This window comes from Octopus bimaculoides, chromosome 6, assembly GCF_046866305.1.
Source record: "Octopus bimaculoides isolate indiv1 chromosome 6, ASM4686630v1, whole genome shotgun sequence".
In the NCBI taxonomy this organism is placed as follows: domain Eukaryota; kingdom Metazoa; phylum Mollusca; class Cephalopoda; order Octopoda; family Octopodidae; genus Octopus; species Octopus bimaculoides.
The window spans coordinates 13,607,160-13,622,538 of NC_142933.1; the positions used below are offsets into that span (position 1 = coordinate 13,607,160).

The 15,379-nt window shown below is 36.9% G+C and overlaps 1 long non-coding RNA gene across 1 annotated transcript; it reads right to left on the reverse strand.

Moving 5' to 3' along the window:
• Positions 1-6,578: 6,578 nt before the first annotated feature.
• Positions 6,579-14,660, reverse strand: LOC149134950 (uncharacterized). Its single transcript, XR_016242177.1, has 3 exons — positions 14,237-14,660; positions 7,923-8,102; positions 6,579-6,701 (listed from the first exon to the last, which is right to left on the reverse strand). It is a non-coding gene; the product is annotated as an uncharacterized LOC149134950 (long non-coding RNA).
• Between the last annotated feature and the right edge of the window lie 719 nt (positions 14,661-15,379).

Here is a 15,379-nt window from a genome sequence, read left to right on the forward strand (position 1 = left end):
TGTGTGTGTATACATATAAATATATAACATAAAAGTAGGAAAATGCACACTTTACATAGTTTTAATATACTTTAAAATATTATTTAATATTGTGTTTGTCAACCGGTTTCACTTTCGTTAATCATGACATTGAAATTATTGTAATTTTGTATTTTCTTATGAAGATTTTACTCTATGTTGTGTGAGTGAAGAAGTTTATGAATGAATGATTCAAAAAGTAGAAAAATCTAAGGGAAGATAATTGGTGATCGTTATTATTGGGTACAAGGGAGGTAATTGTTCATCTTTCGGGGGAAGGGATAAATAAATATACACCAAAACTCAAAAGCTGAAGTAGTTGGATGAAATATGCAAAAATACATACATGCACACACATACATTTCTGTGTGTGTAACGTAAAGAAATAGCGAGTATTGGAACCTGGCGACTCTTGGATACCTTATTAGCATTCTTGTATAATTTGGTGTAATCCAAATCTGGTTAACAGCATCGGACGATAGAGAATGTACAGAATTGTGAACATAAACGATTCCACGTTACTTCACTCGATAAGTATCTCCTGTGTTCGCTTCAGTGGATATCATACAGCTTATAGAGTATATAATGAAGACACCATAAAGAAGAATGGAGAATGATATATCTTAAAAATTTGTTTACTACAGTAATTATTCTCATTAAATTCCAATCCGACACGTGTTTCTGCTGCATAGGTGTTTTAATGTTCTTTTATGGAGCATTTATGTGCATTTAACTGATTCATTTGCAGATGTCTCTTTTGGAAAAGTCTCAAAATTCCTGGAACAGACTTCTCATACAGTTAAAAAATACCAACTAGAACTTCTGTATTTATTATTACAATACTTTTGTATGTGTGTGTGTGTGTGTGTCTGTGTGAGTGTGCGTATGTATGTGCATATGGATGTGTGTCAGTTTATCTGTCTTTCTGTCTGTCTGTCTATTTGTCTGTCTGTCTGTATGTATGTATGTATGTATGTATGTGTTTGTGTATATCGTAATAACGAAATCAGAAGTAATTATCTATTTTTACATACATACATACATACATACATACATACAAATATGCATACATAATACATACGTGCATACATACATACATACATACATACATACATACATACATACATACATACATGCATACATGCATACATAGGGAGTGTGGCGATATGTTGAACAACTTTTAATAAACAAAGCTGTACTGTCTGAAGTAAGAAAACAGCGTAGAAACTTTGTGACAGTATGGCTTGACTATAAGACGGCATTCGATTCTATCCCTCATTCATGGCTGTTGAAGTGCTTACATCTGGCAAAGGTACCTACTACCTTAATTGCTGCTATAGAGAGACTCACAAAGACATGGACAACAATTCTTACCCTTAAACTGAGAACAAAATGATTGTTTCTGATAGTACATGCATTTCAAAGGGAATATTCCAGGGAGATAGTCTTTTTCTGTAGTTCTTTTCATATTGACACTGAATCCATTATCGATCCTGCTGCAGAAAACAAATGGTTAGACGCTCGGATCTTCAACTGCTAGAACTATCAATGTAACTCATAATTGCTTTGTAGACGACCTGAAGATTTATGCTAAAAGTGTTAGCAGTGCCAGAAAGCAACTAGAATTTATAACAACATTTCAGCTGATATAGGCATGGAATTTGGCTAAAAGAAATGTTCAGTGGAATACATCCATTGGTCTTCAAAAATAGAAATATAAATATTTCTAAATCTCTCTAAAGGAGAATATGGCAGCGGTACTGGATATTAATAGTTATCGCCAAGCTAACATGGCAGTCCACTGAATATAGGTAAATAAACCTTCGAACAGACGGTCAGCAGCGACGCCTGCTGAGTTCGGCTACTCCACATTGAAAAGGGGCAAATGCTCCGAAACTAGTCTGTGGATGTTGAACCAGCAAGAGGAAGCTGCTGACCTTCCCTGTTCGAAGGTTATAATGGACACAGGTTCATGTGTCACATAGCTAGCTAGAGGTGATGGCCTCTTGGAGCTAATCAACGGTAGCGTTCGTCCTATTTTCCTGGACTGCCATGTTAGCTTGGCGATATCTATTAATATCCAGTACCGCTGCCGTAGTCTCCTTTAGAGAGACTTAGAAATATTAATATTTCCATATATATAGGTGTTTTTTGTGTGTGAGTGTCTTTATGTCTCTGTTTGAAACCTTCCACTGCTTGACAACCAATGTTGGTGTGTTTACGTCCACATAACTTAACGTAGAGCTAAAAGGCTGAGAGAATAAGCACTAGCCTTAAAAAAATTAATCCTGGGGGTCAATGTTTCTACTAAAACCTTCAAATGCGGTGCCCGAGCATGGCTGCAGTCAAATGACCGAAACAGATAAAAGATAACAGATGTCATTATGATCCATTCAGCATTCTTTTAACCTACTTAAGTGTAGTGGTTAGTCCTATATTCGGCTTCCCATGTTCAAAATGTGAGATATGTGGCGTGCATAAACAATGACCTCAAGGCGGTCAACTGGCAGGAACGGTAGCACGCCGGGTGAAATGCTTAGCGGTATTTCGCCTGTTTTGTACTGTCTTTATGTTTTGTGATGTCCTATAAAAAACTCTTTTTATTGCCTTTTTTGGGGTAATAAAGAAATCGGTATTTCGTCTGTGTTTATGTTTTGAGTTCAAGTTCCCTAGGCCGACAAACGGAAACTAAGTGGTATTTCGTCTATCTTTACTTTCTGAGTTCAAATTGCATCGAGGTTGACTTTGACTGTTATCCTTTGAGGGTCAATGAATTAAGCACCAGTTGCGTACTGGGGTCGATTTAATCAACTGGTCCCCTCCCACCAAAATTTCAGACCTTGTGCTTAGAGTAGAAAAGTATAAGCAATGACCTGAGTAAATTTGGAATTCCTAAATATTATTTTACCTGAGTCACTATATTTACAAATGTACATTAAATAAATTAATGCATCCATGTTCAATTAACATAACTGTTAGAAATCTTCAAACTTACTGCATAACGTTATGAAACCAGTGTGAGAAAATTAATCACTACATATAAATAACCCTTTCTACTATAAGATCAAGGTCTGAAATTTTGGGGGATGAGACTAGTCGATCACATCGACCCCAGTGTTTCACTGGTACTTAATTTATCGACCTCGAAAGGATAAGAGGCAAAGTCGACGTCGGAGGAATTTGAACTCTGAATGTAAAGACGGACGAAATACCCTTTTTTCTACTCTAGGCACAAGGCTGGAAATTTCTGGGGAGGGTATCAGGCGATTAGATCGACCCCAGTAAGCAACTGGTACTTAATTTATCGACCCCGAAAGGATGAGAGGCAAAGACGACCTCGACAGAATTTGAGCTCTTTTGCCGAACCGCTAAATTACGGGGATGTAAACACACCAACACCGGTTGTCAAACGGTGATGTGAGTGGCTGTGAGGGGCAATACATTCACATCGATATACACAAATATATATATATATATATATATATATATATATATATATGGCGGGCTTCTTTCAGTTTCCGTCTACCAAATCCACTCACAAGGCTTTGGTCGTCTCAAGGCTATAGCTGAAGCGACATGTCCAAGAGTCAACGCAGTAGGATTGAACCCAGAAATATGCGGTTGGGAAGCAAGTTCTTTACCATACAGCCACTCCTGTGTTGAAATAAGCGGCATGGACTCGCTTAGACGATTTACTGGTTCCGGTTAGGTTGAATTTTTTAATTATTTTTTTATGGCTGATAACTTTCCTTCTAGAATCTTCGGCCACAGTGTTTGGAGGGGTAACTCGGATACTTCTCTTGAAGTTTTGCTTTTTCTGTCATAATAAGTTAGCCATTGCTGATTGGTCGATACATATTTGAGTAGGGATTTATAGATTTTATTGTGACAATTTTCCTTTTATAGTAAAACATTAGTTCGTGGTTCAAGTCTTGGAAAAATATCTGTTAATCTCTTACTTGTTTCAATCATTGGAATGCAACCATGCTGGGGTACAACATTGAAGGGCTTAGTCGAACAAATTGCCCCCAAGGATATTTTGCTTTAGATCTGCTACTTATTCCATCGGTCTATTTTGCTGAACCGCTAAGTTACGGCGACGCTTAACAAATCAACACTGGTTGTCAAACGGCGGTGAAGACAACCACACACACACATGCACACACACATATATAATATGAGAGGTTTTGGTATCCCAATAGATCTGTTTGAATGAACAGCACATGGAATTAATATCTTCAAGCTATCCGTTTATAATAACAAAATATGAATTCCTATCGAAAGCTACATACCATGGACAAGAAGCTTCTTTACCCATTCTACACAGCACATTCCTTGGATAATGGAACTGCAGCTATAACATCCAACAAATATTTTTATTTCTGTTCTTATATTTTCCTTTATACTTCTTATATCTATCCCTTTTCAAAATAACTTCTTATATTGAACTCTACTTTTCATTCTGTTCAACTGTCTCATATCGTCTCTGATGATGTGATATCCTTTATATTGCTGAAAGAGACGTAAGACTACCCCACTCTTTATAAATGTCCTAGAAATTTCACATACCCTTGGCTTTGTTGTCTCGTTTTATTCAACACACTTACACACAAACACATACACACACACATAGTTTATATACATTTAAAAGAAGAAAAGAAAATGGAGATTAGGAATTTGATAATTGTTTATTATTTACAACAAATTGGTCGTCTTCACTTCTTACAGTCCTTTTGAATTAATAGTCATTAATTTGATTACGAATGACCAATTTATTGTTAGTAATAAAGAATGCATCTTGCTACGTTAAAGTGAATGTTCCTTTTGGTATGTGAGGGGTGTGCTGATCGGAAATTTAAGTATTGGTGTGAGTCTGTTGGTTTGCAAAGTAGGTCTGTTTTGATATTTTCTTCTTCTTTGATGATAAGGATATCCAGAAATTGTAGTTCCTTTCTAGTTCATTCCATGATAAATTGTATTACTTCACGAAGCCTGTTTATCATGGAAAGGAATGAATCTTTGCAGGTCTTCTTGGTTTTAATCCCAGAAGATGAAGCAATCGTCTAGGTAACGCTTCCAGTTGTTATTAACGTAGGAGACGAAGTCGTGACTGAACGTTTCCTGAAGTTGGGAAATTTGTTTTGCCTCTAGGTATCCCATAACGAGTGTTGCATATGCTGTGGACACTTTGGTCCCTATGGCTGTTCCTTTTATTTGCATATATAGTTTGTTATCAAAGAGGAGTGGTTGTTCTCCAATATTAATTTGAGCACTTCTGAAATAAACACTATCAGGAATATCTCTGAAATGGGAACTGGATGTTTTGTAATTCAGAAGTTAACAGCTTCAATTCCTAACTCGTGTGGGACGTTAGTATATAAGCTTGCATACATACATACATGCATACATACATACATACATACATACATACATACATACATACATACATACATACATACATAGAAGGCGTTCTGAGTAAATTCGGCAACTTTATGTCTCCTTTTCCAGAAACAGCTTGATGTATTGCTGATCATTCAACGGCGTTGGAGAGCATAAAGATAAACATTGTAATTGAGAAATACTTAGTTGATATGGTGGACATATAGACAATTGAATATTGGAAAAGAATTACCTGTGTAATGATGATTTGTGCTGGGTGTCAAAATACCGATTTTCATGATTGCTGCTTAATGCTCTGTTAACATTTTAAAGGCTGAACGACGTGGTATGGATATCACTATAACCAAGTTCCCCCAAACTGTGATGGTCTTCGAGTGTCACCTATCAAGGGAACGTCATGCAGTCCAAAAACTTTGAACGGGACCTTAGACTCAATCCAGACGGCTATGTGAGACTGCTGGAGGCTGTGGTCAATCCTTGACTGACGAGGGTTGCTGCTGGGAGGCAATATATGGAGCAGAAGGATTCTGCTCCTCACCATATCACCGGAAAGAGGCAGAAAATGATTCTTGGAAAATGTTAATGACTTCAACACCACCAATTTCCGGCCTCCTAATTTCTCTGATTGTAATCTTATGGGTTACTATGAGTGGAGAGCGGTTGAGAAAGCCGCCAACACTTCTGCCTGAGACAGGAAGGAGGTGTTCGAAAATCTTCCCAGGGACACGGTGAGGAACGCATGCACCATGCTCCAGAACCGTCTTGAGGACATACTGGAAGCTGGGTACCACTACTTTGAATAAACTATTAAATACCAGCAAATATTTATTTGATATTTTTTGATTTTTAAAAATACTTTTAATTATGGATGAAATATTGTTTTCGTTTCCTTTTATAGAAACTGTCAAATTTATCCCGAATACTCTGTACACAATTACACGTCCGCCCGCAAGCGCAGACGCACACACACAACACTTATGTAGGGACAAAAAGCGAATATCAAATGTCATACAAGGTAAGAGCATGAAGCGCTTAGAGGCAATTACAGTCGACCCTCAATGAGAAGGGGAGATAATCTGAAGCAATCAACATTTCTCCTGAAGCATTATTCCACTGGAAGCAAGAGAAAAGCTGTGAACACAGAAGACAAAACGCTGAACATTGCTATAAAATATTTTTATTGCTTTGAAAATACGGAATTTTTTATCACCGGTTCTTTGAAAACTGTTAGTTCAAAAGAAAAAATCGCCTGGGGTGATCATTTCTGAATCTGGAAACCATTTCTGAAATGTAAATAGATTAAATTTTGTCATTTATAAGATTTAAACGTTGTCACATTTAACATTCAGTGTTAAAAAAATTATTACATATGGAAAATCTAAGAACCAAAAAAAGAAAAAATGGAAACAAAATAGTTTCAAATTTTGGCATAAGGTCAGAATTTTTGAGAAAGGAGATAAATTGATTATATCGACCCCAGTGTTTAAGTGGTTCTTATTTTATCGGCTCTGAAATGATGAAGCGCAAATTAGACCCCCGTGAACTTAGAAGGTGAAGACAGACGACATGCCGCTAAGCAGTTTCCCCGGCGCGGTAACAATTCTGCCAGTTAGCTGCCTTAAAGTAACCAACTTATATTATTATCATGAAACCTGGGTATAATACAAAATTCATAAAATAATGTAAATTCATGGGAAGTAACTGCATTCCTGAGTACTAAATATACATTATTATATGTTGTGGACACTATGGTGCCCATGGCTGTTCCTTTTATTTGCATATATAGTTTGTTCTGAAAGAGAAGTGGTTGTTCTCCAATATTAATTTGAGCCCTTCTGAAATAAACACTGTCGTAAACTCTCTGAAATGGGAACTGGATGCTTTGTAATTCAGAAGTTAAATATACAGGGTTGGCCAAGAGTCAACCGACAGTAAATCAGAATTCTATAAATACTATTTGTAATTCTGTATTGATTCGAACAGAAAAATGTGCCGCTCAAGAAGGGCTTCAGTTTAATCAATTTTTTTAACATTTCATATTGAGATGCTTTTATTAAATCCATTCAGTTGTTAAACATAAATAAATCTTGTAATTGAATGGTTTTGATTTACTGTCTGGTGACTTTTGTCCAACCTTGTATATTAAAACAATTTAATGGAGCCTTAAGAAATGTTGGGAAAAGCGTTGGAATGTAAGAATTAACTTTAAAAGAATCAGTGGTTTCTATATCAGACGGCAATTTCTATAGGACATACATTGTTGATTCCGATAATAATTTTGAGTAAAAAATAATTGTCTGAAAATTCTATTTTGCTCTCCCTCGTAGATACAAAGGTTTGGAGGTAAAATGAATGGAATCACAGAGAAGTTGTCTAATTTCTGTTTTATTAATCAGAAACGTTACAGAAATTCCAGAAATCAAGAAATTTCCAGACTACGAAATTACAGAAATAATACTACTAGAAAAATATATGGTAAAATGGATGGAAAAGCAAATACTTACATTGATGTTTGCATCTTGATTGAATTTCTTCGGTACACTTTTGTTTTTCGACGTCAAAGTAAAGCTCAGATTGGCAAGCCATGGAAGGGTATGAAGTACGGTTGAAACAGGGAACATACCTATGGCAGCTTTGAGGGTCAATGTTATTCCCAGATGGGTGTGTATTACAGAGGGGATCATCTGAAGAGAAAGTATATTGATAAAATATTAATAAAATCTCCGAAAACACACTTTTTCCTCCCTTTTGTTCTTTTATTTGTTTCAGTCATTTTGACTGCGGCCATGCTGGAGCACCGCCTTTAGTCGAACACATCGACCCCAGAGCTTATTCTTTGGAAACATAATACTTATTCTATCGGTCTCTTTAGCCGAACCACGAAGTTACGGGGACCTAAACACACCAGCATCGGTTGTCAAGTCAAGCGATGTTAAGGGGACAAACACAGACACACAAACATATACACACACATACATACATACATATATATATATATATATATATATATATATATATATATATATATATATATATATATATATATATATACATATATACGACGGGCTTCTTTCAGTTTCCGTCTACCAAATCCACTCACAAGGCTTTGGTCGGCCCGAGGCTATAGTAGAAGACACTTGCCCAAGACGCCACGCAGTGGGACTGAACCTGGAACCATGTGGTTGGTAAGCAAGCTACTTACCACACAGCCACTCCTACGCCCATGCTTGTATATCGTTATAGTATATGTTCACTATGTATTGGGTTGGCTGGAAAGTTCGTGCCGATTTATAGTAGCTTACCTTTCGACTTATTTGCCATGAAACCACATCACTTCTGGGAAGAGGGTATTTTCAAGTTTAAGGAAGGATGGAGACGCATTGTGCAACAAAATGGTTCATATTTGGTTGATTAAAAATGTAATGGCAAGTATTTATTGACCTTTTTCTTTCCTTTAAAAATCGGCAAGAACATTCCGGACAACCCAATATAAAACAGTTTCGAAGAACATATTTTCCCATACACTAAATTATATATGTGTTTGATGGTGTATGTGTGTGTTGTGTGTGCGTATGAATGTGTGTGTGTGTGTGTGTGAGTGTGTGCTTGAGAGTGTAGATTTTAGTAAAGTGCACGGCCTACGGTTTAACGGGTTAGTCTGAGGATCAGTAGATGATGGTTTCCATTAATGGAGCTGATGGTTACACGTTAGGCCAGTGTGCACAGAGGAGATTCCAACCAGTTGAGTATTGGTGGGTTTTTTCCCCCTTTCTGGTCGTCACATCGTCGTAGTTTCGAAGCGTGTATTTTGCGAAGGCAAAGAGTGTTCTATATTTGATTGCGACAATAATCACATCAACCACAACGAGCGAAAACATGGTAGATGCTCACAAGTCATACTCACCTTCAGTCGATTATAATTATGCTCGTAGCCCCACCACCAAACACACATATATATAAATATATCATAAACTGTTTATACTATTTGTTTGAATTATTAATGTGTCAGCGGCATAGTGAATAAGAACTTTTCTACACTTGTTATAAAAGTAATGATGTCTAATATACAGCGCACACACACAAACACACACACAAACACATACGCGCACACAAACGAACTCATACACACACACTCACACACACACATATATATATATAAGCATGGGAAAGCACTCGTCAGCCAATAAGACATGAACACAGACGTAGTTTCGGCGTGTTTTAAATCCGAAGATTTTAAAATCCTTGGAACTTCTTGTCTAGATATGCGTGCTTGTGATACAGGGATTATCACTGAAATGATGAACAAAAGAGAACTAAAAGTAAAGGACCACAACATGTCAGTAGGATGAAAAATTTAGGATAGAAACGATAACTACAGTAACGGATATATATATATATATGTGTATACACACACACACACACACACACACACACACACACACACACACACACACACACACACACACACACACACACACATATATATATATATATATATATATATATATATATATATATGAGCGTAGGCTCGAAACGTTAAAGACATTCTCAATTTCCGAGCGTTATACTAATACATATATTTGTTTTCAACACCACCTGTCTTCGTCTGTTGTTGTTTTTTTTTGTGAATTCTCCCTATATATATATGTATATATAAACCTGCACCATATCTAATAGGAGGTGCTACTCTTGAATATTTTGCCGATTTTCTTACCATCATTCAACTATGACTTTAATATTCTCTTTATCATCTATTTGTACTCTCGTTAAAATCCCATCTTTCATTTTCCACTGTATTGATTCCGTCATCCTCTAACACACACAGATATTTATAACCTGAGCTCTCTTCACATTCTTTCATTCCTCCACTTCCTCGTATTTGTATACCTTCACATTGGACCACTTTTCCTCGCTTCAAAATTAATACTGCGTACTTTGTAGTTCAAACTCCATTCGAATATGTTTTTAAAATACTAATTACTAGACGGTCCAACAATTCCTCATTTTTAATGATCCACTTCAAAACATTCATATAGAGTAGAAGGGTCAGCTTTCCTATGCTACTCCACTGATCGCTGACGCTTTACCTTTGGTAATATACAAGTAAATGAGAGCTATGGTGGATAAAATCGGCGGCACACTGTTCCCCTGAAATATCCCTCGTTTTATGTTAACATTTCCCAAACACTGTGTCCCAGTTATTAGTGATTCCGTCGTCTCATACTGCCATAGATTAATGTTGTGGTGTTATCTGACACTCCTTAGATAATCATGGTTTTCTGGTCTGTTTGTGTTGGTCCTTTGGTAATCTATCCAGGTCAAATCTGTATTATCTTACAATTCTATATTACCATTTTGTCAATTAACATTTGATGCTTGTGCCTCTGGAATGAAAAGGATGCTCATTTTGTCCGGCATGCTAACGATTCTACCGGCAGGCCGTCTCCATGATGACGATAATGATGATGATAGTAGTAGTAGTAGTAGTAGTAGTAGTAGTAGTAGTAGTAGTAATCCTTTCTACTAGATGCACAAGGTTTCAAATTTGAGGGAAGGGATTAAGTCGATTACATCGACTCCAGTACGCAACTGGTGCTTAATTTATCGACCTGGAAAGGATGAAAGGCAAAGTCGACCTCGGCGGAATTTGAACTCAAACCGTAGCTCTGGGCGAAATACTGTTAAGCATTTCGTCCAGCGTGCTAACGACTCTGCCATCTCGCAGCATTTGTAATAATAATAATAATAATAATAATAATAATAATAATAATAATAATAATAATAATTATTATTATTATTATTATTATTATTGTAGTAGTAGTAGTAGTAGTAGTAGTAGTAGTAGTAGTAGTAGTAGTAGTAGTAGTAGTAGTAACAACCAGAGCACTCAGAAAGCGCAAACCTCCGCCAAGGCAACACCAATGTCCTCTCAACGATTAGCCAGAGATGATTTTTAAAATGAGAATATCTTAAATAAACTCGACTGCTCTCACAAACTCTCAATACTAAAAATGAACTCGACTGCTCTCAAAAATTAAGTAAAAGAACTGGAAAAATAATAATACCGAAGCCTTTTCTTGTATCTGATCGATCCCAGTGGTAGTCATGGAATGTGATGGTGAGTGTATGGGCCGTGTTTGTAATGCTGTGTGTGTGGGCTGCAGTGGGAACAAGGATAGTTTTCTCTAAGAAGGCCTTTTTCTAGTCTATTCATTGATATAACGTCTTTATGACCATTAAGGTCTATAGTAAAAAATTTATCCGTGTATGAAAGGAAACGGAAAAGACTTGCATACGGTGCTACTAACGGAAGTTTAACGACATCGTTGCGCACAAAAACGTGAGTCCAAGAAGTAAAGCTTCTTTCAAGGCAGAACTAGAAATGCAATCGTCAAGTAGGTAAGAAGTTTTAAACAGGAGCGGTATATTCAAAAATGTTTAAACTAAAAATTGTAAAACTAAAAATTAAATCTATTAGTGTTACTGAATATGTTAGTGTTATTTAATCTCTGAACGGTTTTACTGCTGTTTGTTTATGTAGTTTGATTTCTTTATCCATCAGTTTCTACTAAGATAGAGACGCGAGTAAAATTAATAATACAGAAACGAGAATAAACTTTAGAAACAGCAACGCCGCCATAGCTTCCGTGGAAACCACTATGAACGTGCTTCCAAAGGAGATAATCAGAGAAGGACTTGAAAGTGAACGTAAGATCGTAATACTTCATGTAAAGCAAAGTGAATATAACAAATAATCCAGAATCCTTGTCTTGTAGCGGATAGGACCCACAATTGAATCAGTTCGTGCCAGTCACGAGGCCAAACATCCCTGAAAGTTTCATTCGAATCCATCCCGCAGTTCTTGAGATATCTTGTCACGGACAAGCAAACAAACAAAAAGACTGAAGGCAATACCTCCGCCTTCGCTAAAGTGGAGGTAATAATAATAATAATGATAATAATAATAATAATAATAATAATAATGATGACGATGATGATGATGATGATGATGATGATAATAATAATAATATGCCCTGATGCAGTACCAGGCAGTGCTTCTAATGGCTTCTCAACGCAACTGCTTGGAAGTGTTATCATGGGCATTGTTTTGTCAATACCACAGATTTACTTGTCAGTTGTTTAAACTTATTATGTCCTTCGGTTCCTGACGATATGTGCATCTCTGATCACGAGTAGAAGTAGTGGGTGAGCATCATAGCTATGTGTTGAAAGGAATTCTTTCGGGTTTGAATTATTCGCTTGTGGAAATGTGGATGTTTCATTCAACATCCTTAAACAATCCTTATTGAGGGGTTTTTTGAACAGGAGGGGGCTACTCGATCTGAACAAAATTCTAACTGGGCCCCATCTGCAAAGTCATGCACTATTTGTCTTGATATGAGATCAACATGCCGCCAACATATGGTTGTGATGCATGTGTCTGGTCAACCCTTATCAGGTAGGTATTCATGATGGGTATACTGGGCTTCGTATATTTTACTCCAGTGTCACTTTGATGACATGCACTGATGTCTCACTCAATAATAATAATAATAATAATAATAATAATAATAATAATTATTATTATTATTATTATTATTATTATTATTATTATTATTATGATGATGATGTTTTCAAAGGTTAATTATCCAAACCCCAAAGAATTCCATTTAACACGTGGCTATGATAGTCCCCCACTACTTTTGCTTGTGATCAGAGATGCACATATCGTCAGCAACCAAGGGACATTCCCAACTGGTTAAAGTCAAACAACTGACAAGCAAATCTGTGGTATTGAGCAGAATATTTGCTGTAGCCCATCTTTTATACCAAGACAAAACAATGCACGTGGTAACACTTCCAATCAATTAAAATCAGAAGCCATGAGAGCCACTTCCTGGTACTGCATCCTGGCATTATCATCATCATCATCATCATCATCATCATCATCATCATCATCATCATCATTATTATTATTATTATTATTATTATTATTATTATTATTATTATTATTATTATTACTACTATGGCCCAATGGTTAAGGTGTTGTACTCAGGATCTCGAGATCGCTGTTTCAATTCCTAGACTAGGTGGTGCGTTGTGTTTTTGAGCAAAGCACTTCATCTCACGTTGATCGGCAAACGCTTCAACACTTGATGTGTGGTAAACCATGCATCTGTTGTTGAGGCAACGTCGATTTGACGGAGGCAGTGAACTCTTGTACAGCACATACTTTTGATCACTATAAACGAATTATTTGTGCAAACTGTTCGGCAAAGAAACTGAAAACATGTACATCATTTTCGACGGGAAGGTCCATCACCATCATTATTGTTGCTGTTGTGGCTGTTGCTGCTTTTATTGTTGTTATTATTATTCTGTTGTTGTTACTCCGTCGCTTACGACGTCGAGGGTTCCAGTTGATCCGATCAACAGAACAGCCTGCTCGTGAAATTAACGTGCAAGTGGCTGAGCACTCCACAGACACGTGTACCCTTAACGTAGTTCTAGGGGGATATTCAGCGTGGCACAGTGTGACAAGGCTGACCCTTTGAATTACAGGCACAACAGAAACAGGAAGTAAGAGTGAGAGAAAGTTGTGGTGAAAGAGTACAGCAGGGTTCGCCACCATCCCCTGCCGGAGCCTCGTGGAGCGTTAGGTGTTTTCGCTCAATAAACACACACTCAGAACGCCCGGTCTGGGAATCGAAACCGCGATCCTATGACAGCGGGTCCGCTGACCTAACAACTGGGCCATTGCGCCTCCACTGTTTTTAAGAAAAAAAAAAAAAAAAAAAAAGAAAAAAAAGAAACTTACTGAATTTCCCTCCAGAAACCTGACGGTTGCAGTCATCATACTGGCTGTTCTTTCTCACGCAGACCTGCTGTGCCTGCGAAAACACCGTGCCTTTTCCGCATGCCTGTGCGTCAGTATATACATAGTTACATGAAAAGAACTCACTGCAGTTTCTCGGTGATCGAACGAAATGTGAACCGACTCTTATTTCTGTATTTTTACACAAAGTCATGATATCTTCACAAAAAACTGCTGACACTGCGATCAAGAGAACGGCGGCTGCAACACGAAACTCCATTGTTATAATTTTTATACCCTGTAAAACCGGAGAATTAAAATAAATTGCTTGCAATAACGTTATCACAACAGACTGGTAACCTCTCTATGTCTGACTGAGTTGCTTGAAAAAATATGTCTCTTATATAGTAACTTGCAGTGATATGGTACCAATCAGGTTTAGGGTTTGGGTAATTATCCGAGTTCATGTTTAACTGACTCAGAATGTGGTCACTGTTCTTTAAGCAAAATGGCCTCCACCCAACTGCTAGACAACCTTGCTAAACAACTTGTGTTATCGGACTTCTTCTTCTTCTTCTTCTTCTTCTTCTTCTTCTTCTTCTTCTTCTTCTTCTTCTTCTTATTCTTCTTCTTCTTCTTCTTCTTCTTCTTCTTCTTCTTCTTTCTTTCTTCGGTCGTAGCGCTTTCTTCACTCTTATTGTTCTCTTAAATTTTGTCACACTTGTGTCAAATTCGTGTTTTGCTTGTGGTCAATACAAAAACAGTATACATACGTGCATACATACAAACATTCATGTCTATTATACATACATGCACATGTACATATTTACATTCATACAAACGTACATACACACACGTGTGCTTAAGCCTCCGCGTGCTTGCGTTTATGCCCAAACAACATCAATGCACAAACAGACATATGTATGTATTATGTATGTATGTATGTATGTATGTATGTATGTATGTATGTATGTGTGTATGTATATATATATATATATATATATATATATATATATACTGTTTATGTGTGCATTGATTCTGCACACCCAGAAAGTCTACTTTACATATGAAACTTGGTATTTCTGAAGAGAACGCCCTCACGTATACATAGAAACAAACAAGTGGACTGTCATCCAGATGCTCAGA